This window comes from Telmatherina bonti, assembly GCF_933228915.1.
Source record: "Telmatherina bonti genome assembly, chromosome: 3".
Taxonomy (NCBI): domain Eukaryota; kingdom Metazoa; phylum Chordata; class Actinopteri; order Atheriniformes; family Telmatherinidae; genus Telmatherina; species Telmatherina bonti.
Window position 1 is genome coordinate 2,089,998 of NC_136621.1, and position 23,489 is coordinate 2,113,486.

Here is a 23,489-nt window from a genome sequence, read left to right on the forward strand (position 1 = left end):
CAACATTCTAGATACTACCATCCAGAACTGGAACAACGTTCTGGATACTACCATCCAGAACAGGAACGACATTCTAGATACTACCATCCAGAACAGGAACAACATTCTAGATTCTACCATCCAGACAAGGAACGACATTCTAGATTCTACCATCCAGAACAGGAACAACATTCTAGATTCTACCATCCAGAACAGGAACAACATTCTAGATACTACCATCCAGAACAGGAACGACATTCTAGATACTACCATCCATAACTGGAACAACATTCTAGATACTACCGTCCAGAACAGGAACGACATTCTAGATTCTACCATCCAGAACAGGAACGACATTCTAGATACTACCATCCAGAACAGTAACCACATTCTAGATACTACCATCCAGAACAGGAACGACATTCTAGATACTACCATCCAGAACTGGAACGACATTCTAGATACTACCATCCAGAACTGCAACAACACTCGAGATACTACCATCCAGAACAGGAACGACATTCTAGATACTACCATCCAGAACAGGAACAACATTCTGGACACTACTATCCAGAACTGCAACAACACTCGAGATACTACCATCCAGAACAGGAACAACGTTCTAGATACTACCATCCAGAACTGGAACGACACTCGAGATACTACCATCCATAACTGGAACGACACTCGAGATACTACCATCCAGAACAGGAACAACGTTTTAGATACTACCATCCAGAACAGGAACGACATTCTAGATACTACCATCCAGAACAGGAACAACATTCTAGATACTACCATCCAGAACTGGAACGACACTCGAGATACTACCATCCAGAACTGGAACGACACTCGAGATACTACCATCCAGAACTGGAACGACACTCGAGATACTACCATCCAGAACAGGAACAACGTTCTAGATACTACCATCCAGAACTGGAACGACACTCGAGATACTACCATCCAGAACAGGAACAACGTTCTAGATACTACCATCCAGAACTGGAACGACACTCGAGATACTACCATCCAGAACAGGAACAACGTTCTAGATACTACCATCCAGAACAGGAACAACATTCTGGATACTACCATCCAGAACTGGAACGACACTCGAGATACTACCATCCAGAAAAGGAACAACATTCTAGATACTACCATCCAGAACAGGAACGACATTCTAGATACTACCATCCAGAACAGTAACCACATTCTAGATACTACCATCCAGAACTGCAACAACACTCTAGATACTACCATCCAGAACTGGAACGACATTCTAGATACTACCATCCAGAACAGGAACGACATTCTAGATACTACCATCCAGAACAGTAACCACATTCTAGATACTACCATCCAGAACAGGAACGACATTCTAGATACTACCATCCATAACTGGAACAACATTCTAGATACTACCATCCAGAACAGGAACGACATTCTAGATTCTACCATCCAGAACAGGAACGACATTCTAGATACTACCATCCAGAACTGCAACAGCACTCGAGATACTACCATCCATAACTGGAACAACATTCTAGATACTACCATCCAGAACAGGAACGACATTCTAGATACTACCATCCAGAACTGCAACAACACTCTAGATACTACCATCCAGAACTGGAACAACATTCTAGATACTACCATCCATAACTGGAACAACATTCTAGATACTACCATCCAGAACAGTAACCACATTCTAGATACTACCATCCAGAACTGGAACGACACTCGAGATACTACCATCCAGAACTGGAACGACATTCTAGATACTACCATCCAGAACAGGAACGACATTCTAGATACTACCATCCAGAACAGGAACAACATTCTAGATACTACCATCCAGAACAGGAACAACATTCTAGATACTACCATCCAGAACAGGAACAACATTCTGGATACTACCATCCAGAACAGGAACGACATTCTAGATACTACCATCCAGAACAGGAACAACATTCTGGATACTACCATCCAGAACAGGAACGACATTCTAGATACTACCATCCAGAACAGGAACGACATTCTAGATACTACCATCCAGAACAGGAACAACATTCTAGATACTACCATCCAGAACAGGAACAACATTCTAGATACTACCATCCAGAACAGGAACAACATTCTAGATACTACCATCCAGACAAGGAACGACATTCTAGATTCTACCATCCAGAACTGGAACAACATTCTAGATACTACCATCCAGAACAGGAACAACATTCTAGATACTACCATCCAGAACTGGAACAACGTTCTGGATACTACCATCCAGAATAGGAACGACATTCTAGATACTACCATCCAGAACAGGAACAACATTCTAGATTCTACCATCCAGACAAGGAACGACATTCTAGATTCTACCATCCAGAACAGGAACAACATTCTAGATTCTACCATCCAGAACAGGAACAACATTCTAGATACTACCATCCAGAACAGGAACGACATTCTAGATACTACCATCCATAACTGGAACAACATTCTAGATACTACCGTCCAGAACAGGAACGACATTCTAGATTCTACCATCCAGAACAGGAACGACATTCTAGATACTACCATCCAGAACAGTAACCACATTCTAGATACTACCATCCAGAACAGGAACGACATTCTAGATACTACCATCCAGAACTGGAACGACATTCTAGATACTACCATCCAGAACTGCAACAACACTCGAGATACTACCATCCAGAACAGGAACGACATTCTAGATACTACCATCCAGAACAGGAACAACATTCTGGACACTACTATCCAGAACTGCAACAACACTCGAGATACTACCATCCAGAACAGGAACAACGTTCTAGATACTACCATCCAGAACTGGAACGACACTCGAGATACTACCATCCATAACTGGAACGACACTCGAGATACTACCATCCAGAACAGGAACAACGTTTTAGATACTACCATCCAGAACAGGAACGACATTCTAGATACTACCATCCAGAACAGGAACAACATTCTAGATACTACCATCCAGAACTGGAACGACACTCGAGATACTACCATCCAGAACTGGAACGACACTCGAGATACTACCATCCAGAACTGGAACGACACTCGAGATACTACCATCCAGAACAGGAACAACGTTCTAGATACTACCATCCAGAACTGGAACGACACTCGAGATACTACCATCCAGAACAGGAACAACGTTCTAGATACTACCATCCAGAACAGGAACAACATTCTGGATACTACCATCCAGAACTGGAACGACACTCGAGATACTACCATCCAGAAAAGGAACAACATTCTAGATACTACCATCCAGAACAGGAACGACATTCTAGATACTACCATCCAGAACAGTAACCACATTCTAGATACTACCATCCAGAACTGCAACAACACTCTAGATACTACCATCCAGAACTGGAACGACATTCTAGATACTACCATCCAGAACAGGAACGACATTCTAGATACTACCATCCAGAACAGTAACCACATTCTAGATACTACCATCCAGAACTGGAACGACATTCTAGATACTACCATCCAGAACTGGAATGACATTCTAGATACTACCATCCAGAACAGGAACGACATTCTAGATACTACCATCCATAACTGGAACAACATTCTAGATACTACCATCCAGAACAGGAACAACATTCTAGATACTACCATCCAGAACAGGAACGACATTCTAGATTCTACCATCCAGAACAGGAACGACATTCTAGATACTACCATCCAGAACTGCAACAACACTCGAGATACTACCATCCATAACTGGAACAACATTCTAGATACTACCATCCAGAACAGGAACAACATTCTAGATACTACCATCCAGAACTGGAACAACGTTCTGGATACTACCATCCAGAACAGGAACAACATTCTAGATACTACCATCCAGAACAGGAACAACATTCTAGATACTACCATCCAGAACAGGAACAACATTCTAGATACTACCATCCAGAACAGGAACGACATTCTAGATTCTACCATCCAGAACTGGAACAACATTCTAGATACTACCATCCAGAACAGGAACAACATTCTAGATACTACCATCCAGAACTGGAACAACGTTCTGGATACTACCATCCAGAACAGGAACGACATTCTAGATACTACCATCCAGAACAGGAACAACATTCTAGATTCTACCATCCAGACAAGGAACGACATTCTATATTCTTCCATCCAGAACAGGAACAACATTCTAGATTCTACCATCCAGAACAGGAACAACATTCTAGATACTACCATCCAGAACAGGAACGACATTCTAGATACTACCATCCATAACTGGAACAACATTCTAGATACTACCGTCCAGAACAGGAACGACATTCTAGATTCTACCATCCCGAACAGGAACGACATTCTAGATACTACCATCCAGAACAGTAACCACATTCTAGATACTACCATCCAGAACAGGAACGACATTCTAGATACTACCATCCAGAACTGCAACAACACTCGAGATACTACCATCCAGAACAGGAACGACATTCTAGATACTACCATCCAGAACAGGAACAACATTCTGGACACTACTATCCAGAACTGCAACAACACTCGAGATACTACCATCCAGAACAGGAACAACGTTCTAGATACTACCATCCAGAACTGGAACGACACTCGAGATACTACCATCCATAACTGGAACGACACTTGAGATACTACCATCCAGAACAGGAACAACGTTTTAGATACTACCATCCAGAACAGGAACGACATTCTAGATACTACCATCCAGAACAGGAACAACATTCTGGATACTACTATCCAGAACTGCAACAACACTCGAGATACTACCATCCAGAACAGGAACGACATTCTAGATACTACCATCCAGAACAGGAACAACATTCTGGACACTACTATCCAGAACTGCAACAACACTCGAGATACTACCATCCAGAACAGGAACAACGTTCTAGATACTACCATCCAGAACTGGAACGACACTCGAGATACTACCATCCATAACTGGAACGACACTTGAGATACTACCATCCAGAACAGGAACAACGTTTTAGATACTACCATCCAGAACAGGAACGACATTCTAGATACTACCATCCAGAACAGGAACAACATTCTGGATACTACTATCCAGAACTGCAACAACACTCGAGATACTACCATCCAGAACAGGAACAACGTTCTAGATACTACCATCCAGAACTGGAACGACACTCGAGATACTACCATCCAGAACTGGAACGACACTCGAGATACTATCATCCAGAACAGGAACAACGTTCTAGATACTACCATCCAGAACAGGAACGACATTCTAGATACTACCATCCAGAACAGTAACCACATTCTAGATACTACCATCCAGAACTGCAACAACACTCTAGATACTACCATCCAGAACTGGAACGACATTCTAGATACTACCATCCAGAACAGGAACGACATTCTAGATACTACCATCCAGAACTGGAACGACATTCTAGATACTACCATCCAGAACAGGAACGACATTCTAGATACTACCATCCATAACTGGAACAACATTCTAGATACTACCATCCAGAACAGGAACGACATTCTAGATTCTACCATCCAGAACAGGAACGACATTCTAGATACTACCATCCAGAACTGCAACAACACTCGAGATACTACCATCCATAACTGGAACAACATTCTAGATACTACCATCCAGAACAGGAACGACATTCTAGATACTACCATCCAGAACTGCAACAACACTCTAGATACTACCATCCAGAACTGGAACAACATTCTAGATACTACCATCCATAACTGGAACAACATTCTAGATACTACCATCCAGAACAGTAACCACATTCTAGATACTACCATCCAGAACTGGAACGACACTCGAGATACTACCATCCAGAACTGGAACGACATTCTAGATACTACCATCCAGAACAGGAACGACATTCTAGATACTACCATCCAGAACAGGAACAACATTCTAGATACTACCATCCAGAACAGGAACAACATTCTAGATACTACCATCCAGAACAGGAACAACATTCTGGATACTACCATCCAGAACAGGAACGACATTCTAGATACTACCATCCAGAACAGGAACAACATTCTGGATACTACCATCCAGAACAGGAACGACATTCTAGATACTACCATCCAGAACAGGAACGACATTCTAGATACTACCATCCAGAACAGGAACAACATTCTAGATACTACCATCCAGAACAGGAACAACATTCTAGATACTACCATCCAGAACAGGAACAACATTCTAGATACTACCATCCAGACAAGGAACGACATTCTAGATTCTACCATCCAGAACTGGAACAACATTCTAGATACTACCATCCAGAACAGGAACAACATTCTAGATACTACCATCCAGAACTGGAACAACGTTCTGGATACTACCATCCAGAACAGGAACGACATTCTAGATACTACCATCCAGAACAGGAACAACATTCTAGATTCTACCATCCAGACAAGGAACGACATTCTAGATTCTGCCATCCAGAACAGGAACAACATTCTAGATTCTACCATCCAGAACAGGAACAACATTCTAGATACTACCATCCAGAACAGGAACGACATTCTAGATACTACCATCCATAACTGGAACAACATTCTAGATACTACCGTCCAGAACAGGAACGACATTCTAGATTCTACCATCCAGAACAGGAACGACATTCTAGATACTACCATCCAGAACAGTAACCACATTCTAGATACTACCATCCAGAACAGGAACGACATTCTAGATACTACCATCCAGAACTGGAACGACATTCTAGATACTACCATCCAGAACTGCAACAACACTCGAGATACTACCATCCAGAACAGGAACGACATTCTAGATACTACCATCCAGAACAGGAACAACATTCTGGACACTACTATCCAGAACTGCAACAACACTCGAGATACTACCATCCAGAACAGGAACAACGTTCTAGATACTACCATCCAGAACTGGAACGACACTCGAGATACTACCATCCATAACTGGAACGACACTCGAGATACTACCATCCAGAACAGGAACAACGTTTTAGATACTACCATCCAGAACAGGAACGACATTCTAGATACTACCATCCAGAACAGGAACAACATTCTAGATACTACCATCCAGAACTGGAACGACACTCGAGATACTACCATCCAGAACTGGAACGACACTCGAGATACTACCATCCAGAACTGGAACGACACTCGAGATACTACCATCCAGAACAGGAACAACGTTCTAGATACTACCATCCAGAACTGGAACGACACTCGAGATACTACCATCCAGAACAGGAACAACGTTCTAGATACTACCATCCAGAACAGGAACAACATTCTGGATACTACCATCCAGAACTGGAACGACACTCGAGATACTACCATCCAGAAAAGGAACAACATTCTAGATACTACCATCCAGAACAGGAACGACATTCTAGATACTACCATCCAGAACAGTAACCACATTCTAGATACTACCATCCAGAACTGCAACAACACTCTAGATACTACCATCCAGAACTGGAACGACATTCTAGATACTACCATCCAGAACAGGAACGACATTCTAGATACTACCATCCCGAACAGTAACCACATTCTAGATACTACCATCCAGAACTGGAACGACATTCTAGATACTACCATCCAGAACTGGAACGACACTCTAGATACTACCATCCAGAACAGGAACGACATTCTAGATACTACCATCCATAACTGGAACAACATTCTAGATACTACCATCCAGAACAGGAACAACATTCTAGATACTACCATCCAGAACAGGAACGACATTCTAGATTCTACCATCCAGAACAGGAACGACATTCTAGATACTACCATCCAGAACTGCAACAACACTCGAGATACTACCATCCATAACTGGAACAACATTCTAGATACTACCATCCAGAACAGGAACGACATTCTAGATACTACCATCCAGAACTGCAACAACACTCTAGATACTACCATCCATAACTGGAACAACATTCTAGATACTACCATCCATAACTGGAACAACATTCTAGATACTAGCGTCCAGAACAGGAACGACATTCTAGATTCTACCATCCAGAACAGGAACGACATTCTAGATACTACCATCCAGAACAGTGACCACATTCTAGATACTACCATCCAGAACTGGAACGACACTCGAGATACTACCATCCAGAACTGGAACAACGTTCTGGATACTACCATCCAGAACAGGAACGACATTCTAGATACTACCATCCAGAACAGGAACAACATTCTAGATACTACCATCCAGAACAGGAACAACATTCTAGATACTACCATCCAGAACTGGAACAACGTTCTGGATACTACCATCCAGAACAGGAACGACATTCTAGATACTACCATCCAGAACAGGAACAACATTCTAGATTCTACCATCCAGACAAGGAACGACATTCTAGATTCTACCATCCAGAACTGGAACAACATTCTAGATTCTACCATCCAGAACAGGAACAACATTCTAGATACTACCATCCAGAACAGGAACGACATTCTAGATACTACCATCCATAACTGGAACAACATTCTAGATACTACCGTCCAGAACAGGAACGACATTCTAGATTCTACCATCCAGAACAGGAACGACATTCTAGATAATACCATCCAGAACAGTAACCACATTCTAGATACTACCATCCAGAACAGGAACGACATTCTAGATACTACCATCCAGAACTGGAACAACATTCTAGATACTACCATCCAGAACTGCAACAACACTCGAGATACTACCATCCAGAACAGGAACAACGTTCTAGATACTACCATCCAGAACTGGAACGTCACTCGAGATACTACCATCCATAACTGGAACGACACTCGAGATACTACCATCCAGAACAGGAACAACGTTCTAGATACTACCATCCAGAACAGGAACGACATTCTAGATACTACCATCCAGAACAGGAACAACATTCTGGATACTACTATCCAGAACTGCAACAACACTCGAGATACTACCATCCAGAACAGGAACAACGTTCTAGATACTACCATCCAGAACTGGAACGACACTCGAGATACTACCATCCAGAACTGGAACGACACTCGAGATACTACCATCCAGAACTGGAACGACACTCGAGATACTACCATCCAGAACAGGAACAACGTTCTAGATACTACCATCCAGAACTGGAACAACATTTAGGATACTACCATCCAGAACTGGAACGACATTCTAGATACTACCATCCAGAACAGGAACAACATTCTGGACACTACTATCCAGAACTGCAACAACACTCGAGATACTACCATCCAGAACAGGAACAACGTTCTAGATACTACCATCCAGAACTGGAACGACACTCGAGATACTACCATCCATAACTGGAACGACACTCGAGATACTACCATCCAGAACAGGAACAACGTTTTAGATACTACCATCCAGAACAGGAACGACATTCTAGATACTACCATCCAGAACAGGAACAACATTCTGGATACTACTATCCAGAACTGCAACAACACTCGAGATACTACCATCCAGAACAGGAACAACGTTCTAGATACTACCATCCAGAACTGGAACGACACTCGAGATACTACCATCCAGAACTGGAACGACACTCGAGATACTACCATCCAGAACTGGAACGACACTCGAGATACTACCATCCAGAACAGGAACAACGTTCTAGATACTACCATCCAGAACTGGAACGACACTCGAGATACTACCATCCAGAACAGGAACAACATTCTAGATACTACCATCCAGACAAGGAACGACATTCTAGATTCTACTATCCAGAACTGGAACAACATTCTAGATACTACCATCCAGAACAGGAACAACATTCTAGATACTACCATCCAGAACTGGAACAACGTTCTGGATACTACCATCCAGAACAGGAACAACATTCTAGATACTACCATCCAGAACAGGAACAACATTCTAGATACTACCATCCAGAACAGGAACAACATTCTAGATACTACCATCCAGACAAGGAACGACATTCTAGATTCTACCATCCAGAACTGGAACAACATTCTAGATACTACCATCCAGAACAGGAACAACATTCTAGATACTACCATCCAGAACTGGAACAACGTTCTGGATACTACCATCCAGAACAGGAACGACATTCTAGATACTACCATCCAGAACAGGAACAACATTCTAGATTCTACCATCCAGACAAGGAACGACATTCTATATTCTTCCATCCAGAACAGGAACAACATTCTAGATTCTACCATCCAGAACAGGAACAACATTCTAGATACTACCATCCAGAACAGGAACGACATTCTAGATACTACCATCCATAACTGGAACAACATTCTAGATACTACCGTCCAGAACAGGAACGACATTCTAGATTCTACCATCCCGAACAGGAACGACATTCTAGATACTACCATCCAGAACAGTAACCACATTCTAGATACTACCATCCAGAACAGGAACGACATTCTAGATACTACCATCCAGAACTGCAACAACACTCGAGATACTACCATCCAGAACAGGAACGACATTCTAGATACTACCATCCAGAACAGGAACAACATTCTGGACACTACTATCCAGAACTGCAACAACACTCGAGATACTACCATCCAGAACAGGAACAACGTTCTAGATACTACCATCCAGAACTGGAACGACACTCGAGATACTACCATCCATAACTGGAACGACACTCGAGATACTACCATCCAGAACAGGAACAACGTTTTAGATACTACCATCCAGAACAGGAACGACATTCTAGATACTACCATCCAGAACAGGAACAACATTCTGGATACTACTATCCAGAACTGCAACAACACTCGAGATACTACCATCCAGAACAGGAACAACGTTCTAGATACTACCATCCAGAACTGGAACGACACTCGAGATACTACCATCCAGAACTGGAACGACACTCGAGATACTACCATCCAGAACTGGAACGACACTCGAGATACTACCATCCAGAACAGGAACAACGTTCTAGATACTACCATCCAGAACTGGAACGACACTCGAGATACTACCATCCAGAACAGGAACAACATTCTAGATACTACCATCCAGACAAGGAACGACATTCTAGATTCTACCATCCAGAACTGGAACAACATTCTAGATACTACCATCCAGAACAGGAACAACATTCTAGATACTACCATCCAGAACTGGAACAACGTTCTGGATACTACCATCCAGAACAGGAACAACATTCTAGATACTACCATCCAGAACAGGAACAACATTCTAGATACTACCATCCAGAACAGGAACAACATTCTAGATACTACCATCCAGACAAGGAACGACATTCTAGATTCTACCATCCAGAACTGGAACAACATTCTAGATACTACCATCCAGAACAGGAACAACATTCTAGATACTACCATCCAGAACTGGAACAACGTTCTGGATACTACCATCCAGAACAGGAACGACATTCTAGATACTACCATCCAGAACAGGAACAACATTCTAGATTCTACCATCCAGACAAGGAACGACATTCTATATTCTTCCATCCAGAACAGGAACAACATTCTAGATTCTACCATCCAGAACAGGAACAACATTCTAGATACTACCATCCAGAACAGGAACGACATTCTAGATACTACCATCCATAACTGGAACAACATTCTAGATACTACCGTCCAGAACAGGAACGACATTCTAGATTCTACCATCCCGAACAGGAACGACATTCTAGATACTACCATCCAGAACAGTAACCACATTCTAGATACTACCATCCAGAACAGGAACGACATTCTAGATACTACCATCCAGAACTGCAACAACACTCGAGATACTACCATCCAGAACAGGAACGACATTCTAGATACTACCATCCAGAACAGGAACAACATTCTGGACACTACTATCCAGAACTGCAACAACACTCGAGATACTACCATCCAGAACAGGAACAACGTTCTAGATACTACCATCCAGAACTGGAACGACACTCGAGATACTACCATCCATAACTGGAACGACACTCGAGATACTACCATCCAGAACAGGAACAACGTTTTAGATACTACCATCCAGAACAGGAACGACATTCTAGATACTACCATCCAGAACAGGAACAACATTCTGGATACTACTATCCAGAACTGCAACAACACTCGAGATACTACCATCCAGAACAGGAACAACGTTCTAGATACTACCATCCAGAACTGGAACGACACTCGAGATACTACCATCCAGAACTGGAACGACACTCGAGATACTACCATCCAGAACTGGAACGACACTCGAGATACTACCATCCAGAACAGGAACAACGTTCTAGATACTACCATCCAGAACTGGAACGACACTCGAGATACTACCATCCAGAACTGGAACGACACTCGAGATACTACCATCCAGAACAGGAACAACGTTCTAGATACTACCATCCAGAACAGGAACGACATTCTAGATACTACCATCCAGAACAGTAACCACATTCTAGATACTACCATCCAGAACTGCAACAACACTCTAGATACTACCATCCAGAACTGGAACGACATTCTAGATACTACCATCCAGAACAGGAACGACATTCTAGATACTACCATCCAGAACAGTAACCACATTCTAGATACTACCATCCAGAACTGGAACGACATTCTAGATACTACCATCCAGAACTGGAACGACATTCTAGATACTACCATCCAGAACAGGAACGACATTCTAGATACTACCATCCATAACTGGAACAACATTCTAGATACTACCATCCAGAACAGGAACGACATTCTAGATTCTACCATCCAGAACCTTAACGACATTCTAGATACTACCATCCAGAACTGCAACAACACTCGAGATACTACCATCCATAACTGGAACAACATTCTAGATACTACCATCCAGAACAGGAACGACATTCTAGATACTACCATCCAGAACTGCAACAACACTCTAGATACTACCATCCAGAACTGGAACAACATTCTAGATACTACCATCCATAACTGGAACAACATTCTAGATACTACCATCCAGAACAGTAACCACATTCTAGATACTACCATCCAGAACTGGAACGACACTCGAGATACTACCATCCAGAACTGGAACGACATTCTAGATACTACCATCCAGAACAGGAACGACATTCTAGATACTACCATCCAGAACAGGAACAACATTCTAGATACTACCATCCAGAACAGGAACAACATTCTAGATACTACCATCCAGAACAGGAACAACATTCTGGATACTACCATCCAGAACAGGAACGACATTCTAGATACTACCATCCAGAACAGGAACGACATTCTAGATACTACCATCCAGAACAGGAACAACATTCTAGATACTACCATCCAGAACAGGAACAACATTCTAGATACTACCATCCAGAACAGGAACAACATTCTAGATACTACCATCCAGACAAGGAACGACATTCTAGATTCTACCATCCAGAACTGGAACAACATTCTAGATACTACCATCCAGAACAGGAACAACATTCTAGATACTACCATCCAGAACTGGAACAACGTTCTGGATACTACCATCCAGAAAAGGAACGACATTCTAGATACTACCATCCAGAACAGGAACAACATTCTAGATTCTACCATCCAGACAAGGAACGACATTCTAGATTCTACCATCCAGAACAGGAACAACATTCTAGATTCTACCATCCAGAACAGGAACAACATTCTAGATACTACCATCCAGAACAGGAACGACATTCTAGATACTACCATCCATAACTGGAACAACATTCTAGATACTACCGTCCAGAACAGGAACGACATTCTAGATTCTACCATCCAGAACAGGAACGACATTCTAGATACTACCATCCAGAACAGTAACCACATTCTAGATACTACCATCCAGAACAGGAACGACATTCTAGATACTACCATCCAGAACTGGAACAACATTCTAGATACTACCATCCAGAACTTCAACAACACTCGAGATACTACCATCCAGAACAGGAACGACATTCTAGATACTACCATCCAGAACAGGAACAACATTCTGGACACTACTATCCAGAACTGCAACAACACTCGAGATACTACCATCCAGAACAGGAACAACGTTCTAGATACTACCATCCAGAACTGGAACGACACTCGAGATACTACCATCCATAACTGGAACGACACTCGAGATACTACCATCCAGAACAGGAACAACGTTTTAGATACTACCATCCAGAACAGGAACGACATTCTAGATACTACCATCCAGAACAGGAAGAACATTCTAGATACTACCATCCAGAACTGGAACGACACTCGAGATACTACCATCCAGAACTGGAACGACACTCGAGATACTACCATCCAGAACTGGAACGACACTCGAGATACTACCATCCAGAACAGGAACAACGTTCTAGATACTACCATCCAGAACTGGAACGACACTCGAGATACTACCATCCAGAACAGGAACAACGTTCTAGATACTACCATCCAGAACAGGAACAACATTCTGGATACTACCATCCAGAACTGGAACGACACTCGAGATACTACCATCCAGAACAGGAACAACATTCTAGATACTACCATCCAGAACAGGAACGACATTCTAGATACTACCATCCAGAACAGTAACCACATTCTAGATACTACCATCCAGAACTGCAACAACACTCTAGATACTACCATCCAGAACTGGAACGACATTCTAGATACTACCATCCAGAACAGGAACGACATTCTAGATACTACCATCCAGAACAGTAACCACATTCTAGATACTACCATCCAGAACTGGAACGACATTCTAGATACTACCATCCAGAACTGGAACGACATTCTAGATACTACCATCCAGAACAGGAACGACATTCTAGATACTACCATCCATAACTGGAACAACATTCTAGATACTACCATCCAGAACAGGAACAACATTCTAGATACTACCATCCAGAACAGGAACGACATTCTAGATTCTACCATCCAGAACAGGAACGACATTCTAGATACTACCATCCAGAACTGCAACAACACTCGAGATACTACCATCCAGAACAGGAACGACATTCTAGATTCTACCATCCAGAACAGGAACGACATTCTAGATACTACCATCCAGAACAGTAACCACATTCTAGATACTACCATCCAGAACTGGAACGACACTCGAGATACTACCATCCAGAACTGGAACAACGTTCTGGATACTACCATCCAGAACAGGAACGACATTCTAGATACTACCATCCAGAACAGGAACGACATTCTAGATACTACCATCCAGAACAGTAACCACATTCTAGATACTACCATCCAGAACTGGAACGACATTCTAGATACTACCATCCAGAACTGGAACGACATTCTAGATACTACCATCCAGAACAGGAACGACATTCTAGATACTACCATCCATAACTGGAACAACATTCTAGATACTACCATCCAGAACAGGAACGACATTCTAGATTCTACCATCCAGAACCTTAACGACATTCTAGATACTACCATCCAGAACTGCAACAACACTCGAGATACTACCATCCATAACTGGAACAACATTCTAGATACTACCATCCAGAACAGGAACGACATTCTAGATACTACCATCCAGAACTGCAACAACACTCTAGATACTACCATCCAGAACTGGAACAACATTCTAGATACTACCATCCATAACTGGAACAACATTCTAGATACTACCATCCAGAACAGTAACCACATTCTAGATACTACCATCCAGAACTGGAACGACACTCGAGATACTACCATCCAGAACTGGAACGACATTCTAGATACTACCATCCAGAACAGGAACGACATTCTAGATACTACCATCCAGAACAGGAACAACATTCTAGATACTACCATCCAGAACAGGAACAACATTCTAGATACTACCATCCAGAACAGGAACAACATTCTGGATACTACCATCCAGAACAGGAACGACATTCTAGATACTACCATCCAGAACAGGAACGACATTCTAGATACTACCATCCAGAACAGGAACAACATTCTAGATACTACCATCCAGAACAGGAACAACATTCTAGATACTACCATCCAGAACAGGAACAACATTCTAGATACTACCATCCAGACAAGGAACGACATTCTAGATTCTACCATCCAGAACTGGAACAACATTCTAGATACTACCATCCAGAACAGGAACAACATTCTAGATACTACCATCCAGAACTGGAACAACGTTCTGGATACTACCATCCAGAAAAGGAACGACATTCTAGATACTACCATCCAGAACAGGAACAACATTCTAGATTCTACCATCCAGACAAGGAACGACATTCTAGATTCTACCATCCAGAACAGGAACAACATTCTAGATTCTACCATCCAGAACAGGAACAACATTCTAGATACTACCATCCAGAACAGGAACGACATTCTAGATACTACCATCCATAACTGGAACAACATTCTAGATACTACCGTCCAGAACAGGAACGACATTCTAGATTCTACCATCCAGAACAGGAACGACATTCTAGATACTACCATCCAGAACAGTAACCACATTCTAGATACTACCATCCAGAACAGGAACGACATTCTAGATACTACCATCCAGAACTGGAACAACATTCTAGATACTACCATCCAGAACTGCAACAAAACTCGAGATACTACCATCCAGAACAGGAACGACATTCTAGATACTACCATCCAGAACAGGAACAACATTCTGGACACTACTATCCAGAACTGCAACAACACTCGAGATACTACCATCCAGAACAGGAACAACGTTCTAGATACTACCATCCAGAACTGGAACGACACTCGAGATACTACCATCCATAACTGGAACGACACTCGAGATACTACCATCCAGAACAGGAACAACGTTTTAGATACTACCATCCAGAACAGGAACGACATTCTAGATACTACCATCCAGAACAGGAACAACATTCTAGATACTACCATCCAGAACTGGAACGACACTCGAGATACTACCATCCAGAACTGGAACGACACTCGAGATACTACCATCCAGAACTGGAACGACACTCGAGATACTACCATCCAGAACAGGAACAACGTTCTAGATACTACCATCCAGAACTGGAACGACACTCGAGATACTACCATCCAGAACAGGAACAACGTTCTAGATACTACCATCCAGAACAGGAACAACATTCTGGATACTACCATCCAGAACTGGAACGACACTCGAGATACTACCATCCAGAACAGGAACAACATTCTAGATACTACCATCCAGAACAGGAACGACATTCTAGATACTACCATCCAGAACAGTAACCACATTCTAGATACTACCATCCAGAACTGCAACAACACTCTAGATACTACCATCCAGAACTGGAACGACATTCTAGATACTACCATCCAGAACAGGAACGACATTCTAGATACTACCATCCAGAACAGTAACCACATTCTAGATACTACCATCCAGAACTGGAACGACATTCTAGATACTACCATCCAGAACTGGAACGACATTCTAGATACTACCATCCAGAACAGGAACGACATTCTAGATACTACCATCCATAACTGGAACAACATTCTAGATACTACCATCCAGAACAGGAACAACATTCTAGATACTACCATCCAGAACAGGAACGACATTCTAGATTCTACCATCCAGAACAGGAACGACATTCTAGATACTACCATCCAGAACAGGAACGACATTCTAGATACTACCATCCAGAACTGCAACAACACTCTAGATACTACCATCCATAACTGGAACAACATTCTAGATACTACCATCCATAACTGGAACAACATTCTAGATACTAGCGTCCAGAACAGGAACGACATTCTAGATTCTACCATCCAGAACAGGAACGACATTCTAGATACTACCATCCAGAACAGTAACCACATTCTAGATACTACCATCCAGAACTGGAACGACACTCGAGATACTACCATCCAGAACTGGAACAACGTTCTGGATACTACCATCCAGAACTGCAACAACACTCGAGATACTACCATCCAGAACAGGAACGACATTCTAGATACTACCATCCAGAACAGGAACAACATTCTGGACACTACTATCCAGAACTGCAACAACACTCGAGATACTACCATCCAGAACAGGAACAACGTTCTAGATACTACCATCCAGAACTGGAACGACACTCGAGATACTACCATCCATAACTGGAACGACACTCGAGATACTACCATCCAGAACAGGAACAACGTTTTAGATACTACCATCCAGAACAGGAACGACATTCTAGATACTACCATCCAGAACAGGAAGAACATTCTAGATACTACCATCCAGAACTGGAACGACACTCGAGATACTACCATCCAGAACTGGAACGACACTCGAGATACTACCATCCAGAACTGGAACGACACTCGAGATACTACCATCCAGAACAGGAACAACGTTCTAGATACTACCATCCAGAACTGGAACGACACTCGAGATACTACCATCCAGAACAGGAACAACGTTCTAGATACTACCATCCAGAACAGGAACAACATTCTGGATACTACCATCCAGAACTGGAACGACACTCGAGATACTACCATCCAGAACAGGAACAACATTCTAGATACTACCATCCAGAACAGGAACGACATTCTAGATACTACCATCCAGAACAGTAACCACATTCTAGATACTACCATCCAGAACTGCAACAACACTCTAGATACTACCATCCAGAACTGGAACGACATTCTAGATACTACCATCCAGAACAGGAACGACATTCTAGATACTACCATCCAGAACAGTAACCACATTCTAGATACTACCATCCAGAACTGGAACGACATTCTAGATACTACCATCCAGAACTGGAACGACATTCTAGATACTACCATCCAGAACAGGAACGACATTCTAGATACTACCATCCATAACTGGAACAACATTCTAGATACTACCATCCAGAACAGGAACAACATTCTAGATACTACCATCCAGAACAGGAACGACATTCTAGATTCTACCATCCAGAACAGGAACGACATTCTAGATACTACCATCCAGAACTGCAACAACACTCGAGATACTACCATCCAGAACAGGAACGACATTCTAGATTCTACCATCCAGAACAGGAACGACATTCTAGATACTACCATCCAGAACAGTAACCACATTCTAGATACTACCATCCAGAACTGGAACGACACTCGAGATACTACCATCCAGAACTGGAACAACGTTCTGGATACTACCATCCAGAACAGGAACGACATTCTAGATACTACCATCCAGAACAGGAACGACATTCTAGATACTACCATCCAGAACAGTAACCACATTCTAGATACTACCATCCAGAACTGGAACGACATTCTAGATACTACCATCCAGAACTGGAACGACATTCTAGATACTACCATCCAGAACAGGAACGACATTCTAGATACTACCATCCATAACTGGAACAACATTCTAGATACTACCATCCAGAACAGGAACGACATTCTAGATTCTACCATCCAGAACCTTAACGACATTCTAGATACTACCATCCAGAACTGCAACAACACTCGAGATACTACCATCCATAACTGGAACAACATTCTAGATACTACCATCCAGAACAGGAACGACATTCTAGATACTACCATCCAGAACTGCAACAACACTCTAGATACTACCATCCAGAACTGGAACAACATTCTAGATACTACCATCCATAACTGGAACAACATTCTAGATACTACCATCCAGAACAGTAACCACATTCTAGATACTACCATCCAGAACTGGAACGACACTCGAGATACTACCATCCAGAACTGGAACGACATTCTAGATACTACCATCCAGAACAGGAACGACATTCTAGATACTACCATCCAGAACAGGAACAACATTCTAGATACTACCATCCAGAACAGGAACAACATTCTAGATACTACCATCCAGAACAGGAACAACATTCTGGATACTACCATCCAGAACAGGAACGACATTCTAGATACTACCATCCAGAACAGGAACGACATTCTAGATACTACCATCCAGAACAGGAACAACATTCTAGATACTACCATCCAGAACAGGAACAACATTCTAGATACTACCATCCAGAACAGGAACAACATTCTAGATACTACCATCCAGACAAGGAACGACATTCTAGATTCTACCATCCAGAACTGGAACAACATTCTAGATACTACCATCCAGAACAGGAACAACATTCTAGATACTACCATCCAGAACTGGAACAACGTTCTGGATACTACCATCCAGAAAAGGAACGACATTCTAGATACTACCATCCAGAACAGGAACAACATTCTAGATTCTACCATCCAGACAAGGAACGACATTCTAGATTCTACCATCCAGAACAGGAACAACATTCTAGATTCTACCATCCAGAACAGGAACAACATTCTAGATACTACCATCCAGAACAGGAACGACATTCTAGATACTACCATCCATAACTGGAACAACATTCTAGATACTACCGTCCAGAACAGGAACGACATTCTAGATTCTACCATCCAGAACAGGAACGACATTCTAGATACTACCATCCAGAACAGTAACCACATTCTAGATACTACCATCCAGAACAGGAACGACATTCTAGATACTACCATCCAGAACTGGAACAACATTCTAGATACTACCATCCAGAACTGCAACAAAACTCGAGATACTACCATCCAGAACAGGAACGACATTCTAGATACTACCATCCAGAACAGGAACAACATTCTGGACACTACTATCCAGAACTGCAACAACACTCGAGATACTACCATCCAGAACAGGAACAACGTTCTAGATACTACCATCCAGAACTGGAACGACACTCGAGATACTACCATCCATAACTGGAACGACACTCGAGATACTACCATCCAGAACAGGAACAACGTTTTAGATACTACCATCCAGAACAGGAACGACATTCTAGATACTACCATCCAGAACAGGAACAACATTCTAGATACTACCATCCAGAACTGGAACGACACTCGAGATACTACCATCCAGAACTGGAACGACACTCGAGATACTACCATCCAGAACTGGAACGACACTCGAGATACTACCATCCAGAACAGGAACAACGTTCTAGATACTACCATCCAGAACTGGAACGACACTCGAGATACTACCATCCAGAACAGGAACAACGTTCTAGATACTACCATCCAGAACAGGAACAACATTCTGGATACTACCATCCAGAACTGGAACGACACTCGAGATACTACCATCCAGAACAGGAACAACATTCTAGATACTACCATCCAGAACAGGAACGACATTCTAGATACTACCATCCAGAACAGTAACCACATTCTAGATACTACCATCCAGAACTGCAACAACACTCTAGATACTACCATCCAGAACTGGAACGACATTCTAGATACTACCATCCAGAACAGGAACGACATTCTAGATACTACCATCCAGAACAGTAACCACATTCTAGATACTACCATCCAGAACTGGAACGACATTCTAGATACTACCATCCAGAACTGGAACGACATTCTAGATACTACCATCCAGAACAGGAACGACATTCTAGATACTACCATCCATAACTGGAACAACATTCTAGATACTACCATCCAGAACAGGAACAACATTCTAGATACTACCATCCAGAACAGGAACGACATTCTAGATTCTACCATCCAGAACAGGAACGACATTCTAGATACTACCATCCAGAACAGGAACGACATTCTAGATACTACCATCCAGAACTGCAACAACACTCTAGATACTACCATCCATAACTGGAACAACATTCTAGATACTACCATCCATAACTGGAACAACATTCTAGATACTAGCGTCCAGAACAGGAACGACATTCTAGATTCTACCATCCAGAACAGGAACGACATTCTAGATACTACCATCCAGAACAGTAACCACATTCTAGATACTACCATCCAGAACTGGAACGACACTCGAGATACTACCATCCAGAACTGGAACAACGTTCTGGATACTACCATCCAGAACAGGAACGACATTCTAGATACTACCATCCAGAACAGGAACAACATTCTAGATACTACCATCCAGAACAGGAACAACATTCTAGATACTACCATCCAGAACTGGAACAACGTTCTGGATACTACCATCCAGAACAGGAACGACATTCTAGATACTACCATCCAGAACAGGAACAACATTCTAGATTCTACCATCCAGACAAGGAACGACATTCTAGATTCTACCATCCAGAACTGGAACAACATTCTAGATTCTACCATCCAGAACAGGAACAACATTCTAGATACTACCATCCAGAACAGGAACGACATTCTAGATACTACCATCCATAACTGGAACAACATTCTAGATACTAGCGTCCAGAACAGGAACGACATTCTAGATTCTACCATCCAGAACAGGAACGACATTCTAGATACTACCATCCAGAACAGTAACCACATTCTAGATACTACCATCCAGAACAGGAACGACACTCGAGATACTACCATCCAGAACTGGAACAACGTTCTGGATACTACCATCCAGAACAGGAACGACATTCTAGATACTACCATCCAGAACAGGAACAACATTCTAGATACTACCATCCAGAACAGGAACAACATTCTAGATACTACCATCCAGAACTGGAACAACGTTCTGGATACTACCATCCAGAACAGGAACAACGTTCTAGATACTACCATCCAGAACAGGAACGACATTCTAGATACTACCATCCAGAACAGGAACAACATTCTGGATACTACTATCCAGAACTGCAACAACACTCGAGATACTACCATCCAGAACAGGAACAACGTTCTAGATACTACCATCCAGAACAGGAACGACACTCGAGATACTACCATCCAGAACTGGAACGACACTCGAGATACTACCATCCAGAACTGGAACGACACTCGAGATACTACCATCCAGAACAGGAACAACGTTCTAGATACTACCATCCAGAACTGGAACGACACTCGAGATACTACCATCCAGAACTGGAACGACACTCGAGATACTACCATCCAGAACAGGAACGACACTCGAGATACTACCATCCAGAACAGGAACAACATTCTGGATACTACCATCCAGAACTGGAACGACACTCGAGATACTACCATCCAGAACAGGAACAACATTCTAGATACTACCATCCAGAACAGGAACAACATTCTGGATACTACCATCCAGAACTGGAACGACACTCGAGATACTACCATCCAGAACAGGAACAACATTCTAGATACTACCATCCAGAACAGGAACAACATTTTAGATACTACCATCCAGAACTGGAACAACATTGGTATTATTGGAGACTTTGGTGGAGTAACATGCATTGTTTAGTCTGCTCTGTAGCCGGAGCTGCGTAAGCCCCTACCCCGTCCAGAAGAAGCCAGGTCCTCCTGCAGCTTCCAGCTTCCAGCTGCAGGAAGAGCAGGAGGTGATCTCTTCTGCTGCAGGACCAGACTGAAGCATGTCACATGTT

The 23,489-nt window shown here is 42.4% G+C and overlaps 1 protein-coding gene across 1 annotated transcript in view; it reads left to right on the forward strand.

Moving 5' to 3' along the window:
* The window catches only part of LOC306774847 (girdin-like), a gene marked incomplete at both ends in the record, with an annotated part of 104,922 nt that overhangs the window by 63,582 nt on the left and 17,851 nt on the right, over nucleotides 1–23,489 (forward strand). The gene's annotated exons all lie outside the window — the stretch shown is intronic.